This window comes from Rhinoderma darwinii, chromosome 5 (assembly GCF_050947455.1).
Source record: "Rhinoderma darwinii isolate aRhiDar2 chromosome 5, aRhiDar2.hap1, whole genome shotgun sequence".
Classification (NCBI taxonomy): Eukaryota; Metazoa; Chordata; class Amphibia; order Anura; family Rhinodermatidae; genus Rhinoderma; species Rhinoderma darwinii.
In genome coordinates this window covers 152,349,291-152,370,818 of record NC_134691.1, presented here as the reverse complement: position 1 = coordinate 152,370,818, position 21,528 = coordinate 152,349,291, and the positions used below count along the sequence as shown (strand labels likewise).

At 37.9% G+C, this 21,528-nt stretch overlaps 1 protein-coding gene across 4 annotated transcripts in view; it reads right to left on the bottom strand.

The window, feature by feature from the left end:
- LOC142651667 (uncharacterized) overlaps positions 1–21,528 on the bottom strand; it is a 306,296-nt gene that overhangs the window by 32,851 nt on the left and 251,917 nt on the right. The window lies entirely within an intron of this gene.

Below are 21,528 nucleotides of genomic sequence, written 5' to 3'. Positions count from 1 at the left end.
CTATCTATCTATCTATCTATCTATCTATCTATCTATCTATCTATCTATCTATCTATCATCTATCTATCTATCTATCTATCTATCTATCTATCTATCTATCTATCTATCTATCTATCTATCTATCTATCTATCTATCTATCTATCTCATATCAATCTATCTATCTCTCTCATATCAATCTATCTTTCTCTCTCATATCAATCTATCGATCTCTCATATCAATCTATCTCTCTCTCATATCAATCTATCTATCTCTCTCATATCAATCTATCTCTCATATCAATCTATCTCTCTCTCATATCAATCTATCTATCTATCTCTCTCATATCAATCTATCTATCTCTCTCATATCAATCTATCTATCGCTCTCATATCAATCTATCTATCTCTCTCATATCTATCTATCTATCTCTCTCGTATCAATCTATCTATCGCTCTCATATCAATCTATCTATCTCTCTCATATCTATCTATCTATCTATCTATCTATCTATCTATCTATCTATCTATCTATCTATCTATCTATCTATCTATCTATCTATCTATCTATCTATCTATCTATCTATCTATCTCATATCAATCTATCTATCTCTCTCATATCAATCTATCTTTCTCTCTCATATCAATCTATCGATCTCTCATATCAATCTATCTCTCTCTCATATCAATCTATCTATCTCTCTCATATCAATCTATCTCTCATATCAATCTATCTCTCTCTCATATCAATCTATCTATCTATCTCTCTCATATCAATCTATCTATCTCTCTCATATCAATCTATCTATCGCTCTCATATCAATCTATCTATCTCTCTCATATCTATCTATCTATCTCTCTCGTATCAATCTATCTATCGCTCTCATATCAATCTATCTATCTCTCTCATATCTATCTATCTATCTATCTATCTATCTATCTATCTATCTATCTATCTATCTATCTATCTATCTATCTATCTATCTATCTATCTATCTATCTATCTATCTATCTATCTATCTATCCATCCATACATCCATCAATTTTTTTAGATCCGAGGTACAACTAATAATGTCACAGTACCGCCTCATGAACAAGGCAAAGCCTGTGCCGCAGCAAACATACAGCTGTATTATGGAGTCATAGGCACTCTGTGCACCACCCGTTAATACTTCCATGAAGCCCTTTTTTTAACCCTAAAAGCAATGCTTCTAGGAGAGAACATTTTGTTTATGAAACATATGATTATGGAACATTTTGATTATGGAATATGTGATGGAACATTCTATGACTTATTTTATTCTCCATATAAATCGGAAGCAAGTGTAGGTGCAGTATGGGCCCAAAGCAGTCTATGGTGGCTGTATTACAGGTCTGTCCATAACGCAGGTCCCTAATACAGCAGTGAGCATAAGCCCTGAGAATAAAACTCTATGGCCCATATGTACCAAAAATGGCGTCATTTTATCCAATGTCCAAGTTAAAGCTCGGCTAATGTATCAACATATTTTGTGACATTTATGAGTGCATGTGAGTTCTTTGATAAATTTGTTACAACATATATCACTGCCATTAACCTTCACAATGGCTAAAATATGGCACTTTTTCTACGAGAGAGTGTGTGTGACGTAAAGATGCAACTTTTTTCTTATTTACAGTTTTTTTTTCAGATATTTTAAAAAGCCACACTTCACAAATGTGTCTAAATCCTGGCCAAGCACTAAGCCACATCCACTTTTTACTTAATTTTTAAAAACTGAAGTGCATGGCGCAAATGCGGCTAAATTCTGCTGCAAATGGTTGTAAATATGTTGCACAGCAGATAGGACAATATTTTGGAGAAGGCTACATGCACACGTTGCAGATAAACGCAGGTGATTCCGCATGTAAAATCCACACTTAATAGAGCGTTTTTTTCATGAGTTTTTGGATGAAGATTTTTTTTTTATGTAGTTACAGGTTTATCTGCTAAAATTTTGTAGCGTTTTTTTATAAACTTGTCAGATACATTTCTGAAACGGAAACACAAGATTGACTGCAGGTCAATTTACGTGCGGAAAAGTTCTGCAACGTGTAGATGAGATTACTTCAAATCTCTCTTCATTTGCTGGTATTGTAATACACTTGACTTTCTGCAGGAAAATCCGCACAATTAATCCGCACGTAATACGCATTGTGTGCATGTGCCTTAAAGGTGCAAACACATTGATAAATGTGGGCCTATGTGCACATTTATCCTATGATCATATTTTATATATAATGTCACATCTTAAATGCTAAAATCTTTGTTTCAGGTGATTAATATCAGGGCTCGCTGCATATACAGCCGGCTCCAAAGTAACACAGAAAGTTATAAAATAAAGAATGTTCAGCTGAAATTGACATCTGTGTATGTGATATTTATGAAATATTTTTACAGGTCAACAGGTGCGGTGTTGGCAGCCCTGTTTAAAACAGATGTATTATATTTTCACTTTGTACTCAGTTACAGAGGCCTCAGAGTGCGCAACATGTTCATAATAGGGACAACAACAAAGCTAAACCCCTAAAAAACTATTGGATTTAGGCGATAATCACAAGTCAGTTTATAATTTTAGTATGTGTTAGTAAAATAGGGATTTATTTTGAAATAGCAATAGCTTTATTTTTATATCATCTTATACAAATAGTTTATATAAATTACAGTCATGTAATGTGCCCCTCTAGTAGGTCAGCTTGGGATGCATTTCGGTTAGGGATGGCAGGGTTGGTTAACTTAAAGTGTGACTACACTTTCATCAAACTTTTAATATGTCATAGAGACATTTCAAAAGTTTGGATCGGTGGGGGTCCATTGCTGAAATGAAGGTGTAGAAGCACTCACCTGCCCGCTCTGCACCTTTGGCTGTGATGAGCGCTCCCTGTCAGGCTGAAGACGGCTTACACAGAACGTCTATGAGAGCCGTCTTCAGGCTGACGGTGATCGCTGATCATAGCTGAAGGAGCAAAGCGCTCAGCTGAGTGCTTCTGCATCTTCGTTTCAGCAACGGTCCCAGCCCATCCAATCTTTTGATATGTCTCTATGACATATCATAGGTTTGAGGAAAGTGTAGTCACTCTTTAATAGTTATTGCCTATCATTTTAATACACCTACTGAGCTAGTAATAATACTACATTGCTATAGCAATACTACATTACTATAATAATACTACTACATTACTGTAACAATAATACTACATTACTATAATAATACTACATTACTGTAACAATAATACTACATTACTATAATAATACTACATTACTATAATAATACTACTACATTACTGTAACAATAATACTACATTACTATAATAATACTACATTACTGTAACAATAATACTACATTACTATAATAATACTACATTACTGTAACAATAATACTACATTACTATAATAATACTACATTACTATAATAATACTACTACATTACTGTAACAATAATACTACATTACTATAATAATACTACATTACTGTAACAATAATACTACATTACTATAATAATACTACATTACTGTAACAATAATACTACATTACTATAATAATACTACATTAGTATAATTATACTACATTATTATAACATTACTACATTACTATAATACTACTACATTTCTATAATAATACCACATTACTATAGTACTACATTACAATAAAAATAATACATACTATAATAATACCGCTAGCTTTAAACTTACTGGGAGTTTGCGAGTTTACTCCACTTGCTTATTTTTACAAGTTTTCCAGTTTAAGTGTCGCTAAACGCAGTCTGGCTGCTCAGTTGGCAGCGTTTGGTGGACACAAGAATGTCCAGATTGGGCAGCCCCTTTTTAGATAGTGCCACAGTGACCTCTGTAGATAATGCCACAGTCCCCTTTGTAGATAATGCCACAATGCGCTCTGTAGATACTGCCAAAGTACCCTCTGTAGATACAGCCACACCCCATGTAGATAATGCCAGAGTGATCACTGTAAATAGTGCCACACCCCCCTAGATAATGCCACAGTGCCCTCTATAGATAATGTAACAGTGCCCTCTGTAGATACTGCAACAGTGCCCTCTGTAGATACTGGCACAGTGCCTTCTGTAGATAGTGCAAAACCTCCCCTAGATAATGCCACTATGCCCTCTGTAGATAATGCCACAGTGCCCTCTGTAGATAATGCCACAGTGCCCTCTGTAGACAGTGCCAGTGCCCTCTGTAGACAGTGCCACACACTCCTAGATCTTATGACAGTGCCCTCTGTAGATAGTGCCACACACCCCTTATAGATAGTGCCACCCCTATAGATAGTGCCCCCACACACACGCACCTATAAATAGTGCCACACATATCCCCCTATAGATAGTGTCACACATACCTCCCATAGATAATGACACCCCCCTATAGATAGCTCCATTGGGGCTTCCTCTAGAAGTGGAATCCCCAGCCAGAGCGTTGCCGCCGCTACGTAATGGTAAGAGCAGAGTTCACAGCAGCACTGAATCTGCACGCTCATCTCCTGAAATACTCTGTGCTACCTTAAACTCTGTGGACAGGTCAGGATCCTGTTTCTTTTAAATGCTGCACTGTAGCGCAGCCTTATATAGTGGATCGAGTGGGTTCGCTAGCAGCATTTAAAAGAAACAGGATCCTGACCTGTCCACAGAGTTTAAGGCAGCACAGAGTATTTCAGGAGATGAGCACGGCCGGCCACGGGCAGCCGGTTGTTTTTTCCGAGCCGTGCTCCCATTATAAAGTATAGGAGCACGGCCCGTAAAATAAAAAAATAGAACATGTTCTATCTTTTTAACGGCACGGGCACCTTCCCGTGAGAAAACTGGGAATGTACCCGTGGCTAACAGAAGTCTATGGGCCCGCTATTTCGGGTTGTAATTACGACCCGTAATAACGGGTGTTTTTACGGTCGTGTGCATGAGGCCCCGTAATGACGGGTGGCTACATGTGTGCACCCGTCATTTCGGCAGCGTTGCTAGGCGACGTCAGTAAATAGTCACTGTCCAGGGTGCTGAAAGAGTTAACTGATCGGCAGTAACTGTTTCAGCACCCTGGACAGTGAATTCCGATCAGAATATAGAGTAACCTGTAAAAAAAAAAGACGTTCATACTTACCGAGAACTTTCTGCTTCCTCCAGTCCGGTCTCCTGGCCGTTGCCTTCGTGACGCGTCCCTCTCGACATCCGGCCCGACATTCCTGGATGACGATACAGCCCATGTGACCGCTGCAGCCAATCACAGGCTGCCGCGGCCTCTGCAGCCAATCACAGGCTGCAGAGGCCTCTGCAGCCAATCACAGGCTGCCGCGTCAGAAAAGAATGTCGGACTGGAGGAAGAAGAGGGACTTGTCACCAAGACAACGACCGGGTACGTATGAAATGCTTTTTATTTTATTTTTAATCAGCAGCCTCTTTTCTCTATCAGTGATTGATAGAGACAAGTGGCTGCCGATTTGTATAATATTTTTGACCGGGTTCGGTCAAAACGGGTTCGGCCGAACCCGGTGAAGTTCGGATTCGCTGCGAACCGAACTTTTCCCGATGTTCGGACCGAAACTGGGTTCGGTTGTCCCGGTTCGCTCATCTCTAGTTAAAGGTAATGAAGGCACTTTGGCATCATTTATTTGGAAAAATAAAAATCTAACCCTTTCAATCTATTTTCCCCCTAACACTAAATGTTAAGGGAGCATCTGCTTGTTCCATGAAAATACATCAGATTGTCAACAAAATCCATAGATAAATATCTACTTTCTATGGATAGCGCTAAATGCCAAATGAATGGATAAATAAAATCGGACTGCACCTCACAACAGCATGTCTTCATAAATCATCAAAAGTCAAAGTTAATATAGTACTGCATGTTACATTAAATCTAAAATTGGAATAAGAATATATAATCTGATATTGAACAAATTAAAAAGTGGATTTATCAGGATTACTATCTAATAAAAAAATATTATCTAGAAATCCATCTTTTGCATTATAAATGATGATACTAATAATATATGAACTGTACAGATATTTATAGCCACATAAATAAGCAATTAAAATAATACTACAATAAATTGAAATTAATTTGGTTTCCTTTTTCCAAAAACACAAAACAACCATCTGTTCTCCACCTGGACTTTAACCACTTTCTACCTAGTCTTCTATCTAGATTTTCCTCTAGATAACGCATTAGCTCATTCAATCACTGAACATATTACTTGTTCATTCCTCATAGATTTTCCTTTTTTGTTTACTATTGTTTTCTGGTGAAGGTATTTATGTCAGCATAATGATCCGATCTCAATGGGTGTCAGCATGAATCAGTGGCCCAAGAAGAGATCATCAGGAAGTAAGGCAGAACAATTCCTTGTCTCATGGGAGCAATGTGTGCTATCAGTCACTGAGGTGTGAGTCTCTAACCTTTTTGACCTTCTCTGTCATGGGTTTCAAACATATGAAGGAAAAGTAGAAGCGGGATTCAATGATTGCCACTGTATGGTGTCTCTTGTTCCCCTGAGGGAATAGTGTCCCAGTGAGGCTCTAATGGGAGGCTACAGAAGACTCATGCACAAACTCTGCCTCATTACTCCTCTTGATCCCTCCAAGAGGTCATCTGTCATTAGCCAAGAAGACCGGTATAGGCAGCATTAAAATGTTAACCCACATACAATTCAGATGTTTCGGATCTTAATGCTACTAATAACAAAACATGGTGCACCAAAAAAAAAAAAAAAAGAGAAATAAAAAATCTACAATATCAGCTTACCTTTATTCGGCTTATATCCAATGTCTAAACATAACATTTTTACTACTTTGGAATCACCTGTATTGTATCAGTATTAATTTAATTTTTAGTTAATAAATATCACTTAGGCCTTATTCACTCAAGTATGTCTGATTTGCGTCCACAAAATATAGATAGTTTTTCTTGTATATGAATGTCCGTGTGTCTTCCGTGTGTCATAAGTTTTTGTCATCTTTTTTACCCTCTGCAAGCACTTTTTTTCTTTTGATATTTCTTTAGCAAATGATCCGTGAAAAACAGACAGCACGCGGATGTTGTCCGTGGGCGATACATTTTTTTTCACGTACCCATAGTTTTTTATAGGAAAGTCTGGTCATAAAAACGGACCAGAATAGGACATGCTGTAAGTTTCTCGCAGCGGACACACTTTCCGTGAAAAAGAAAAATGGATGTTTGAGTAACCCCATTGAATTGCATGGGTCAGTGTGCTCTCTATTGTTAAAAAGGATAGCACACTGATGAGAAATATGTTCATGTGAATAAGGCCTTATACTCTTGGAATTACCAACATGCATTCCCACCTTGTATATGGTTGTCTTAAATCTCAGACCATGGTTGGGGTATTGCTAACTGATATAAGCTGTAGGGATGTGAGAAATATGGAACATATACATTGTATGTTCTTGATGTAAAGTCGACTTTGCACAAGTGACACAATCTACACGTAGTGCTCTTAAAGTTACCTCTTCATTTTCCACTATTATACCGTCTGCACATAGTATAGCTACGTGTGCGGACCCTGTCCCTAAATCTCAGTAAAGTACTATATATATATATATATATATATATATATATATACAGTGAATGAAATAAGTATTTGATCCCTTGCTGATTTTGTAAGTTTGCCCACTGTCAAAGACATGAACAGCCTAGAATTTTTAGGCTAGGTTAATTTTACCAGTGAGAGATAGATTATATAAAAAAAAATAAAAAAAATAACATTGTCAAAATTATATATATTTATTTGCATTGTGCACAGAGAAATAAGTATTTGATCCCTTTGGCAAACAAGACTTAATACTTGGTGGCAAAACCCTTGTTGGCAAGCACAGCAGTCAGACATTTTTAGTAGTTGATGATGAGGTTTGCACACATGTTAGATGGAATTTTGGCCCACTCCTCTTTGCTTGCAGATCATCTGTAAATCATTAAGATTTCGAGGCAACTCGGATCTTCAGCTCCCTCCATAAGTTTTCGATGGGATTAAGGTCTGGAGACTGGGTAGGCCACTCCATGACCTTAATGTGCTTCTTTTTGAGCCACTCCTTTGTTGCCTTGGCTGTATGTTTCGGGTAATTGTCGTGCTGGAAGACCCAGCCACGAGCCATTTTTAATGTCCTGGTGGAGGGAAGGAGGTTGTCACTCAGGATTTGACGGTACATGGCTCCATCCATTCTCCCATTGATGCGGTGAAGTAGTCCTGTGCCCTTAGCAGAGAAACACCCCCAAAACATAATGTTTCCACCTCCATGCTTGACAGTGGGGACGGTGTTCTTTGGGTCATAGGCAGCATTTCTCTTCCTCCAAACACGACGAGTAGAGTTAATGCCAAAGAGCTCAATTTAGTCTCATCTGACCACAGCACCTTCTCCCAATCACTCTCAGAATCATCCAGATGTTCATTTGCAAACTTCAGATGGGCCTGTACATGTGCCTTCTTGAGCAGGGGGACCTTGCGGGCACTGCAGAATTTTAATCCATTACGGCGTAATGTGTTACCAATGGTATTCTTGGTGACTGTGGTCCCAGCTGTCTTGAGATCATTAACAAGTTCCCCCCGTGTAGTTTTCGGCGGAGCTCTCACCTTCCTCAGGATCAAGGATACCCCACGAGGTGAGATTTTGCATGGAGCCCCAGATCGATGTCGATTGACAGTCATTTTGTATGTCTTCCATTTTCTTACTATTGCACCAACAGTTGTCTCCTTCTCACCCAGCGCCTTACTTATGGTTTTGTAGCCCATTCCAGCCTTGTGCAGGTCTATGATCTTTTCCCTGACATCCTTAGAAAGCTTTTTGGTCTTGCCCATGTTGTAGAGGTTAGAGTCAGACTGATTCATTGAGTCTGTGGACAGGAGTCTTTTATACAGGTGACCATGTAAGACAGCTGTCTTTAATGCAGGCACCAAGTTGATTTGGAGCGTGTAACTGGTCTGGAGGAGGCTGAACTCTTAATGGTTGGTAGGGGAGCAAATACTTATTTCTCTGTGCACAATGCAAATAAATATATAGAATTTTGACTATGTGATTTTCTTTTTTTTTTAAATATAATCTATCTCTCACTGGTAAAATTAACCTAGCCTAAAAATTCTAGACTGTTCATGTCTTTGACAGTGGGCAAACTTACAAAATCAGCAAGGGATCAAATACTTATTTCCTTCACTGTATATATATATATATATATATATATATATATATATATATATATATATATATATATTAACTTATATAAGCCGCACCTATTAACTCTCTTTCCTACCCTGCTGGATTGTTGCTTCCACCTTTCAATTGTCCAAACAATTCCTCAAAATCCATCTTTAAACATTGCTTATACACATTCATCTCCATCATTATTACCTCCACTATCTCCCCATTGAACCTGGTGTTCTAAACCTATTCCTTTTAGACTGCAAGCTCATTCGCACAGGACATATTTATGCATTTATTTGTAACATGTATATTCATATTCATTTACTTTCCCCGTGAGTCTAGAGAGTTTGTTCAAGACCTCCTTATTATAAGCCAGTTTTTACCCCCTCATTTATTTCTCTAGAGGTGCATTTTCTCTTTTCTTTTGTTTCATTGTTGCTAGATGTCCATATTTTCTATTTTTTTTTTAAGGAACAATTTTTAAAAAATTCTGCTTACAATTTTTTGACTCTTCTATCCAAAATCCTACGTCTGTCCCTATTTGATTAAATGAGTTTTATTGGTATCGCTTCTTACCTGCTCCTCATCAGTATGCATCCTACATACAGGCACAATTACCAGAACTGCAAGTGAATGAGCAATTTACAATTCAGTAATATTGGTAGTGACTGCTGATCTGGTAAACTTCAGAATGATGACTGAGTGACAGGTGAAGGTGAAAATGCTTTAATTGGGTAAGCCTGTATAATATCTGGCCTCCGGATAAAAGACTTCCGCTTCCTGCACTCACAGCGCTTTAGCAATAAAACTGTGAATATACAAGCACAGTGACTTATCACTATCATGAATTAGAGAGGTTTCCACACAGTCCTGGAGGGATAACATTTTGAGGTTACAGAAACAACATTGTATAAATTTTAGTAAAATGCCCACCCTGTATTTAGGAATGAGAGCATGCGGATGTTAGTCTAAAGTAATCGCAGCAATAAAAAGTTGATTGTGCACATGGAACCTATAGTTAAACTTGCTGCATCTTCAACATTGCTATTTAACATACCAGGCTTGTGAAAAAGGATTTTAGGAATTCTTTTGGAAAGCAATTTTCCCCAAAAATATATATTTTTAAAAACAAAATTTGTTTTATGTATATATATATATATATATATATATATATATATATATATATATATATATATATATATATATATCAAATTATATATTATATATATATACATAAATATATAATTGTATATATATATATATATATATATATATATATATATATATATATATATATATATACTGTGTATGTGTGCATTTATTATGTATCATGTAGGAGGAAGTATTATAACATGACTGCCAATTTATTCCACTAATATAAATCAAGAATGAAATTCTCGGAAATATGTTTTTGTCACCTGCAAACTTTACACCTGCATGAGCAATTTTATGTGATTTTGATTTGCCAAAAGTGTCCTAAGTTTTTCCAGTCATGTTTGATAACAAACTTCCTAAATCTAAACCACTTTGGGTTCAAAGCTGCAAAACTTAAAAGAAAGGGAAGTATTACAACCCATGTAATCTAAAAGCCTTCCTGTCACGCATTTATTCGTCTTATTGAAAACACATATGGTAAAACTTAGAGGAAAATTCAGTTCGTTTTAGTATAAAAACTTCATGCATCAAGCCAAAGCACAACAGTGTTAACATGAAATCTGAAATGAGTTATTAAATCAGAACATGTTTCATGGAGCGGGCTCGATCATTGGAGGTAAACGGGGAAAAAAAATCACAGGCATTGTTTAAAGTGTAAGAAGCACATGAACTAGTGTGACCATTGGTGTTAAAATCGTCACTATTATAATGTACTAATAGGAATGACAAGAATTCATCACAATAATAATAATAATAATACTCATTATTATATTATTGCCCTGCTAGTAGAGCCAGCATTGAAATCCATTTTTGTGATCACAATGGTCATTTATCAACTAGTAAAAATAAACATTTATTTGCTATCCCAGGTGATAAAGTTGGAAATATGGGCAGAGGCGTAACTTGAAGCTCCTGGGCCCCAATACAAAATCTATAACAGGGCCGTCACCTACCATATATAATTTTAAATACTGGTGTCTTCTTATGTGGCTGAGGGACTTTTGGGCCCCAGGCCCGGGGGGCGATTGCTACCTCTGAACCCCTATAGCTCCGCCCCTGAATATGGGCCTATTTAAGTCAGTAAGTAACCATGGCAGTAAAGTATATTTATGTCTGTCTCTAATAGCAACTAGGGCCACATGAAAACCTTTCACAATACACTGAAGTTTCTGTAAAACTATTAATTAAAAAATTCTTCTGAGGGTACAGAACCATCATTTTTTAACTGGGCTACAAACTTAACAGGGTTTTCTCATCAAACAACCCCTGTCCATATCCTCATTGGGACATAGGGAAGTCCCAGTGGACCCCGGTGGGTCCACACCCCACGCCGTGACAACCCTACTCCTTTTTTCCATCTTTAAAGTTCAACATTACAGTTTTACTATAACGTTTCTTAACTAGATACCTGACAACACATGATATTCTTGACTTTGTTATACTTATTTTAGTTTGTATATTTTCATGTTTTTCATTTAAAGTGAAATACTTCCCGGGAGCTATTATATTTCAGAATAGCAATTTTAGCACTGTCTTTATTCCGTGTTACTATCAGAATCGTTCTATTTAGAAATAAAAGTGGGTACAGATAATAAAGCAGGGCAGCACCAGGAGCAGAATTTCAGCCATGCTTAGGTATATAGTCTTCACATCCTCACCTAAGTATTACACGAAAGACACTTGGTTACAGATGCAAATGGTGACCAAGTGAAAAAGTTCACACCCTTCTGGTCATGTGTACACTTTGGGGTGGGCCAGAAGGCGAGTGTTCCTGGCACACTAGTGGTTTCATGTCCAGTTCGTGGTATTAAGCAGTAATGCTCCCATGCTATAATCTATAACATTTCACTGGTTCTAAATTTTCAGTCAAGCACTGAGTTTTTTAAAAGTTAATTCAATAAATAAGAAAAAAATTAAACATTTTACTGAAAACGTCTTGAGGGCATCGAGGGCAATTTGTATTTAACACATGTCAGTCGTTTTTGATGAAGATCTGATAACATAACTGTTACTATGTATTTTTATACCACTATTCAAAGCTCCTCAACACTAGTAACTATATTCCTCCAAGGTATAGAAGCTGTTAGAATTTTGAAAGACAGTTAATTTAATCTCTCAGTGCATTTGTCACGTATGCTAACTAATGTATTGAATAATGGATGACAAGTTAGGATTCAAAATTGTGTATGTAAAGTGGTAGGAAAATAAAGTGCTGATATTTTATCAACAACTATGTAGAGTTTCTATATACAAAAAAAAGAGAACTAGCAGAAATGGTTGTGGAAATATTGTTGATGAAACCAGAATGAAAAAAAGATTACCTGCTTTCTTTAATCCAATAGTTTGAGTTTTTGTGTAGTCCCACAGTGATATTTTTGGACTATAGGTGGAAATTTATATACCCAGAGTATCTATATGCAACTAATACAAATAAGGGGGGAACCTGTCCCTTCCAAGAAAATATTGCCCTGGTTTGGACACCCCTCTATTAGCTGCAAAGAGCGGCTCTTGTTTTCGCAAATAAGGCACGTCCATGTTCTATATGATCAGCCATTTATTTAAATGGCTGGAATTTCATTTTACATTTCCCCTTCAATTGTGAGGCTTGAAGTAGCTTTTCCCAATTGTAATTGCTGATCATCTGATGTTTCGGGGATCAGCTGATCTCCATGCCGGCTTCAATTTTAAAAGGGGTTGCCTTCAAAAAACAACCCCTTTAATGAAGAAACACAAATGCCCATTTCATATGTAAATAGTGATACTCCATGATGCTTGACACAAGTCCCAACAGAAGGAGCCTCGTTAAAGCAGAGCCGTGTCGCCTAATGAGGCAAGCGTTGGCACACTGTTGGCATGCTCACAATAAAGTTCTAGTAATCATGATACAAGAATGATGTTTTTAACTAAACAATAGGGAGAATACAAGAAGAAAGGATACATCTTCACGTTTCACTGGTACTGCAATGCTGTTTGGCCTAATTGCTGAATTTTTTAGCGTGTTCCAACGCATGCAATAAATTGTGATTCACAAGCAAAGAGTTGAATTGTCTTAAGATAACTATGCCGTGAACACTTCTGTGCCTGTGTTAATACACTTGTCAAAACGATCTCCATTTTACATCAGATAATGGTAACTAGTAACCATGGGGCACAATGCTAAAATTTTGGACAGAGCCCCATAATCCTAACCTATTTATATTTATGTACATGAATAGGTTAGGATTATTTTGGTCATTTTCTACTCCATTTTTCCTCTTTTCTTTGATTTTTGTCAATTTGTCTTTTGTTTCCTAATGCCCTCATCCACTTTACCCACCTCGATCATCCACAGTGATGACTAACTGCACCTCAAGTTTCCCCCTTGGTTCCAAGGCCTTACAGCAGCTGCTATGCCTGCTGACCTAAAAGATTCGCGTTTCAGCGCAAGATACAACTTCTATGTATCCAGGATACATAGCTTTGTTTTACCACTGTAGTGGGATGGAGATTTTATTGAGGCATGTGTCTTATTAGATGTATCATAAGCCCTAAACTTAATATGCAAAAAGAAAAAATACTCACCTCCAAACCCATCACCACTGTTCTACGACATTTTGTGAAATGTTGCCACAGTTATCATGCGGCACATGGACTAAAAAAATAAAAAGTAATGTAAATCTTGTATTGTCTTGTTTTTTTTTATTACCAATGTACATCCAAGTATAACTCCAAATTAACCAAATTCCTTAGATGTGTTCACCTTTTATTTAATGATGGTAAGCACTAATAAAAATGTAGATATATTTCTCAAATAAAAAAATAAATATTATCTTCTAATTTTCTACTGTGTATATTGCCCACGCTTTCATCTCTATTATTAATGGTATTCATTACTCTATTATTTTCTACTAATAGAGTGACAAAGTTAAACAACAATGTTCTCATAATTGCAGAAGAAAGAATTAATAGCACGTTGTAAAAAGTAGGAATCCTACATGAAAGAAAGCCCATGTACCATCAAGTATAAAAAAAGTACATCTATCTTACTGCTGGTATAACTATGACATATCAATTTATGTAGTGTACCTGAAAATCCCATTCTAATTAAGATTTTCTGTATACTTTTATTAAATGTGTATTTTTCTCACTATGAAAAATTGTCCAATAACATTTTGTTCCTGAATGATCATTTTACTGCTAAAGCAAATTACAAGTTTAGTTTGTGAACTGCATTTTAATGAGAAACTGAGATTCTGACCTAATCATAAAAACATTGTTATCTAATTAAACATGCAAAACTCATTACAATGACAAAATATTAGGTGCCTTCATATTATATTTTAGCTGTCCTTTTCTAAATGTTTTTGCAATCAGTATTATTATTATGATTTTGTTCTGCAAAATCATGTAGTTAATAATGTTAATAATTATGGAACATACATGCAGAGAGATCATATTGAAGATATCTGACTTGTAGGATAAGTTTTATAAAAAATAAAATGTCCAAAATATGGAATATTAAAGAACATTTCCCTCTGAAATAAAACAAATCTAGTAGATGCTAAAATTATAATTTTTTTTTATAGCTTTACAAAATTCTATTAAGACAATTTCTAATTATATCTCTTTATGGCAAAAATGTGGCCACCATTAAAACTTACATTATCCCCTAATTTTCCCAGCCAAATTCTATATAGTGGAACCTTCTCCATCTATATTATGGGTTTACAAATTCTTTCTATTACTAGTTTAAGTGTTTTAGTAATTCTTTCCCTAGGATCAGACCCTTCTTGGTTGAAATTTTTTTCTCTAGGACTTCTTTTGCTCTGAACTTTGTAGAGGAGAGCAGCAGCACTGAGAATCATAGAGAGGATGTGAGTCTCCAGTGAGATACTGGGTGGCATGGTTTAGGGGTACTGTGTCTGGTACTGTTTGGGGGGTACTGTGGCTTGCACTGTATTGGAGCATCTGCAGCATATTAAAGAAGTAGCAAAGTGAATGAGATTTGAACAAATGCGGTACAGATTCTCAATCTACAGCATGTCAATTTCCTTTACGAAAATGCTGCCGTGTTTAAGCTGTGTGTGAATGTACTCTTACAGAGCATTGAGGCTGTCACTGTATGGATGGGCATTGCAATACACAAATCAGAGGGTATAGAACCTTATTATGAAGAGGAAAAAGATGATTTATATTATTTTATTAGAGATTAGAAAGACGTTTCCAAATCTTTAAAGACAGGTTTTGCAGCAGCTGAGAATACGATATTGACTTGGAGTTTCATGACCTGTATAAATGTACTCAGTCTGTAGCCTATGCTTTTATATAGTCATAGAACTTCACAGTGACTTATAATATTTTTGTATAATTTACATTAGAGCATACCTTTATTCTACCACTCAATACATAGAATGAATTCACAACTTAGTACATAATCCAGTCTGAAACAAACACTCACTAACACCACTAGCAACAAGACAACAATAACCTTAGTACAGTTTGATTCAACTTTGATTCTTCTTCTTCTTTAGCAGTCCAGGACTCTAACAACTATAGTTTAAATGTAAAAATGACCCTTAATATATGATAAAGTTTCACCAATTAGCTGGCTTAGATCAGAGATCCCAACCTGTTGTGAGTTGCAAGCCACTTTCAAAATATAACAGGTGGTATTGACCTACACTAAACTAGATTAAAGGTAAAAAGACTATTTAGTAAATAGACTATTAAAGATATGTCCGAGTAATGGGTCCTAGCATAGTATCAAAGGGGTTTTCCCATCAGTGACATTTATGACTACCCTGTTTCTGTAACTACCATTAAGTTCTATGGGACTTACAGAAACAGCGTAGTTCAGTGTCCCAGAGGTGTGACATTATCTGACATTTATGACATATCCACAGGATAAATGTCTCTCATTGGAAAACCCCTTTAACTACCAGTGATATGGTTTTTACAATAGCACCAAATTCTAGCAATGCTATGACTTTCTAGGTCGCCGTAGTGCACAATAATATATGCAGCTGCCAATGTTATGGGCATTGAGATTGTGGAAGCAGCAGGAGTGTTGCTAGGCTCTTAAAGGGAACCTTTCACCTGTCCATACATGTGCAGCTGAGTGCAGCATGTACTGGGGAGGGCTGCACAAACTGTGCAATCTCTCGCGAGAGATCATTTCATGTCCTTGTCTGCCAAGAACTGGAGAGAGGAGAGCGTGTGCACGCGCATGCGCAGATTGAAGCTGTGCACGCATGCGTGCGCACACTCTCACTCACTCTTCTGCTCTCGGCAGACAAGGTCAAGACTGTGCACTCTCTCGCGAGAGATCACACAGACTTGTCCTTGTCTGCCGAGAGCTAAAGAGTGAGTGAGAGCTTGCGCGCGCATGGGCGCACACACACTCCTTCGTCTAACTCTTGCTGTGGCACTGTCAATAGCTGATTGGACAGTGTCACAGCGATGTTACATGCCCCTTTGCCTAAACAAGCCCCATTGACAGTTCAGGGGATTATTTAAATATCGGGCACCAAATATAACGGCATCAATATCTAAATAACGGAGGAGGGTAGGAGAAAAATGTAAAGTGCCCCAGTGTTTGTGTAGCCCTGCCCATTACATGCTGCATTCAGCTGCACATGTATGGGCAGGTGAAAGGTTCTCTTTAAAAGATAAGAGGCACAATCTCCGAGACATATATTTCCCCCCCGGGGAAAAAAATAAATAAATTTTTACATGCATATCGGAGATAGCATATCTATAAGACTAAGACTCCTATAGCTACACCGCTGGATAGAATTGGATGCATTGTCTCAGCAGACAGTATCACACATGATAGGCTTAGATACATGGCCCCAGCAGACAGTATCACACATGATAGGCTTAGATACATGGCCCCAGCAGACAGTATCACACATGATAGACTTAGGGCACATTCAGATGAGCGTGATTCTCGTCCGTGTGCTGTGCATTGAAACAACGCACAGCACACAGACCCATTGATTTTAGTGGGGCTATTCACACATGTGTGAGTTTTCACACAGCGAGTGTACGTTGCGTGAAACTCACTGCATGTCCTATATTGGTGTATTTCATGCACCTAGTCGCCCATTGAAGTCAATGTTTGCGTTAAAAACACGGACAGCACACGAACAACATCCGTGTGCTGTCCGTGTTTCACACATCAATTACACTGAAAAAAAAGTGCTTGTGAGTGCGTGAAAAACACATGCCACACGCAAAGCACACTGATTCAAAACGCAACGCACACGACCAGATTTACACATGTTTTTTTTACGCACGCAAATCTGTCACGCTCGTGTGAATGTAGCCTTAGATACGGGGCTCCAAGTAACATCCTTGTACTAAACCTCAGGTGAAAATTTGGCATTTCTGGAGCAAAGTTATGTCTCGGGGCTCTAATCAAAGACACCTGTAGAGTGTTCCCCACACAATGCCTCCTGTATATAGTTTCACAACCCCCTGTATGGTTCACAGTCCCACTGCCATACATCCCCCTTGTAGACAGTGCCATGCAGTCCCCCGTAGGCAGCCCCACATACCCACCTTGTCTCAGCAGACAGCATCATACATGATAGGCTTAAATACATGGTCCAGCAGACAGTATTACACATGGTAGACTTAGATACAGTGCCCCAGCATTCAGTATCACACATGATAGAGTTAGACACAGTGCCCCAGCAGTCAGTATCACACATGATAGACTTAGATACAGGGCCCCTGCAGTAAGTATCCTTGTACTAACATATGTTCACCCCACAAAAAAAAAATTTGCGTGTATGTATGTGTGTATATATATATATATATATATATATATACACACATATATATATATATATATATATATATATATATATATGAGACAGCATATCTATAGCACTACGACCCTATAGCTATGGATAGGATAGATACAGTGGCTCAGCAGACAGTATCACACATGATAGGATAAGATATAGGGCCCAGCTCGCTGATATTGTGGCTCCAGCGCTGGACCTAGGAATGGTAAGTATAAGGACAACCGCACAACATTTATTCCATTTAAAAAAAAAACTATGTGGCCCTCCTCCACACAAACACAAAGAAACACAAACACAAAAAAAAACCATAAGTAATACATGTGGTAGGCTTAGATACAGGGCCCATGTGTGATACTGTCTGTTAGACCATGTATCTAAGCCTACCACAAGGCAGGCTTAGATATAGGACCCCAGCAGAAAGTAATATTATACTGTATAAGATTATTTCGATTTAGCGATGCCAAAGGAGAGAAAGGATATCGAGTACAGACTTTTATTAACTGCTGCTCTTGCATGGTGGTATATTGCATTATTTGTCCTTGTAGCAAGATGTATATAGGCAAAACTAAACGTGAACTTTAGATACGTATTAGTGAACACGTATCCAATATAAGAAAAGGTGACATTAAGAAACCGTTGGCACTTAATTAAAAAAATTATCACCATCAGTCCCCCTCTGGACTGAAATATATGGCTATTTATTTATTACCTGATGATAGAGGGGGGGGGGGGGCAGAAATAAAATACTGCTACAAAAAGAAACTATGTGGATCTACACACTTGGCACAATCGCCAAGGATTAATTCTCTGTTGTCCTCTATGCATCTACTAATGTCATGATTCTTTACATGGGTGGGTTCTGCTTAAATTAATTTCTGTATAAAGGTCTCCCTACACTATCGGATCGAACTATATTGGAATATGAATTCCTATAATGGGGTATCTTTGGTGATAATTGTTCTGATGATTATGTATTGTATGGAGTTGACTCTGCACTATACTTGTCTTTCTATTCCTCACTCGAGTCTCTAAAGAAATGCCAAAATGTCTTTTCAATCCTGTACTATCTTTTATGTAGGTTGGGGTGCCCACGGTGGTTTATGGCGACCTGATCATTTGTTTGGTTTGATGCCACCCGCCGGACAACACTCATAGTGTAAATTTTACTCCCCGCCTCAGGTGGGGACCCGGTCATTGGTTCCCGTTGGTATGTGTTTGGTTTGTTTCCTTGGTTCTGGCAGCGGGTTGCCAATTGTCCTCCCCCTTTTTTTCCCCACGTTGATGGGGACCCGTTCTGAGACTGCAATAGGTGCATGTCTCTGGCTGGCTCCCTGTCACCGCGGGGGGCGTGTGGTCTTTGGTGCCCGTTTCCTTCAACGGTGTTCCAGCCTGACACTGCCTCTGGGTAACTTTACTAACAGGCTCCCTACCTTGCGACGGTGAAAGTATATATAAATTAACATCTTCTTATTCTGAATTTAAATATATAAATGAGATTTGTGCTATTGCCTCCTCTTTATTTCCTATTTTTCCTCCTTCCCTTCCCCCATTTCCCCCCTTTGAAAGCATCTATCCACAGCACTGACAGAGTCTTTATCATGAATTGAGAGAATTATAATGTAGTCAATTACTATTGTTCTGCATTGTCTTTGTGATGAGAAGACTCTGCTGTCCACTACCTTCAATTGTGGAGAAGTTCTTTAATCTTTGGAATTATACTATATCCTTGACTTTGAAATACTTTGTATGTCAGGGGCTTGTTGTTCTTATTGTGAGTCCTAATTTTTGAAATTTATATGTTAGGACTATATAAGATATATATATTAATATATGAAGTTCACCTTTGATTATTGTGAGTATAATTTTTGATACATTGAAACTACGTATGGAATAGTACTACGTCTTTAAGATGGACACTATATAAGGTGTGGATACCTGGATGGCCATGATGGCTCTGAGAAAGTCCCGGACGGGATGAAACGCGTTAGTCAATTTATTATGCACTGACACGTGCGTGAGTGACGTCACACGCCGTGTACCCGCTTCGGAGAAAACTTCATGCTGCATGACTACAACCTGGACTTGCACTATGTCTAAGGTAAGAGATGCGGGTTGATATAGACTAACCACACAGGTCAGAATCAGACCGTGACTGCTTACCTGGAGAGTGAAGATTTTTATCTCCCCTTCGATCCAGTCCTGAAAGACGCGATTGAATCTGCTCGGCATGTATCTGTCGGCCTCTGCATTTACGGCACATACCATCTACTTGCTTGAATTGCTATTAATGGATGGTGAATTGGTCGATCCTAAGACCTTCTGGATAACATTTATCAATGGGGGCACTTGAATATATCTGCAAATAGATGAGTACCTCTGGATCCATGTGCATATATATAATTTTTGTAATCTGATCATTTTGACCTATACAGTTATTTATTTTGTAACTCTGCATAATACACTACCCTTATTGTTACATGTATTCTTTTCAAACATACTGGTAATGTAGGTTATTCCTTGTTGCCCTGGATATATCATGTTCCTGCTGCGGTCTAGTCACCTGGTCAGCTGACTTTGGGTGGTTTTTAAACGAATTTATTAGTCTATAATAGATCCTTATTTCTATTGTGTTTGGATAAAATGTGTTTTGATTTCGTATAAGGAAATGGTATCTACAACACTTTTCTATTTAATAAAATGTATATTCTATTTTTTTGATATTTAACTTATGGTGAATAAACTATTATTAATCATTTCTACTCAGAGTGTGCTGGTTTAGTGCAGGAATACAATTTTTCCTTTTTTATTTTTTTCATCGTCCTGTATAGAAGCCTGCCTTGTGGTAGGCTTAGATACATGGTCCAACACACCACATGGGCACACATGGGCCCGGTATCTAAGCCCATGTGTGATGCTGTTTGTTGGACCCTGTATCTAAGCCTACCACAAGGCAGGCTTAGATACAGGACCCTAGCATGCAGTAATGATGTTACACTTACCCAGCTCTACACCATCCAACGTCGTGACGTCATGCGCGGCGCACAGCGTCATGATGCAAGAAGACATCAGGACTTCCGCTGCCCTCTACTATAATAACAGGGACCCGTGTGTTTTATGAAATAGGCCCCAGTTACTATAGTAAATTTCTATAGATGCGGTGCGGGGGCAGTGGTCCGGTCGCAATTGCGAGCCCTGTAGCGGCAGTCGCCCGGGTATCCGGCTCATCGGGCCAAAGATCCGGGGCTTGTGCCCCGGAAGTCCAATGCTTGCAATGCCCCTGGGCAGAATGAGGCCTATGGTTGGTCTACAATATCTGGATGAATAGGGAGAGTCGCAGGAATGTAGCTTGCTCAGTTATAAATTATTTAATGTAATAATCTAATATATCAAAGTAACTGGACATACAAGAACTGATGTACATCTGTCA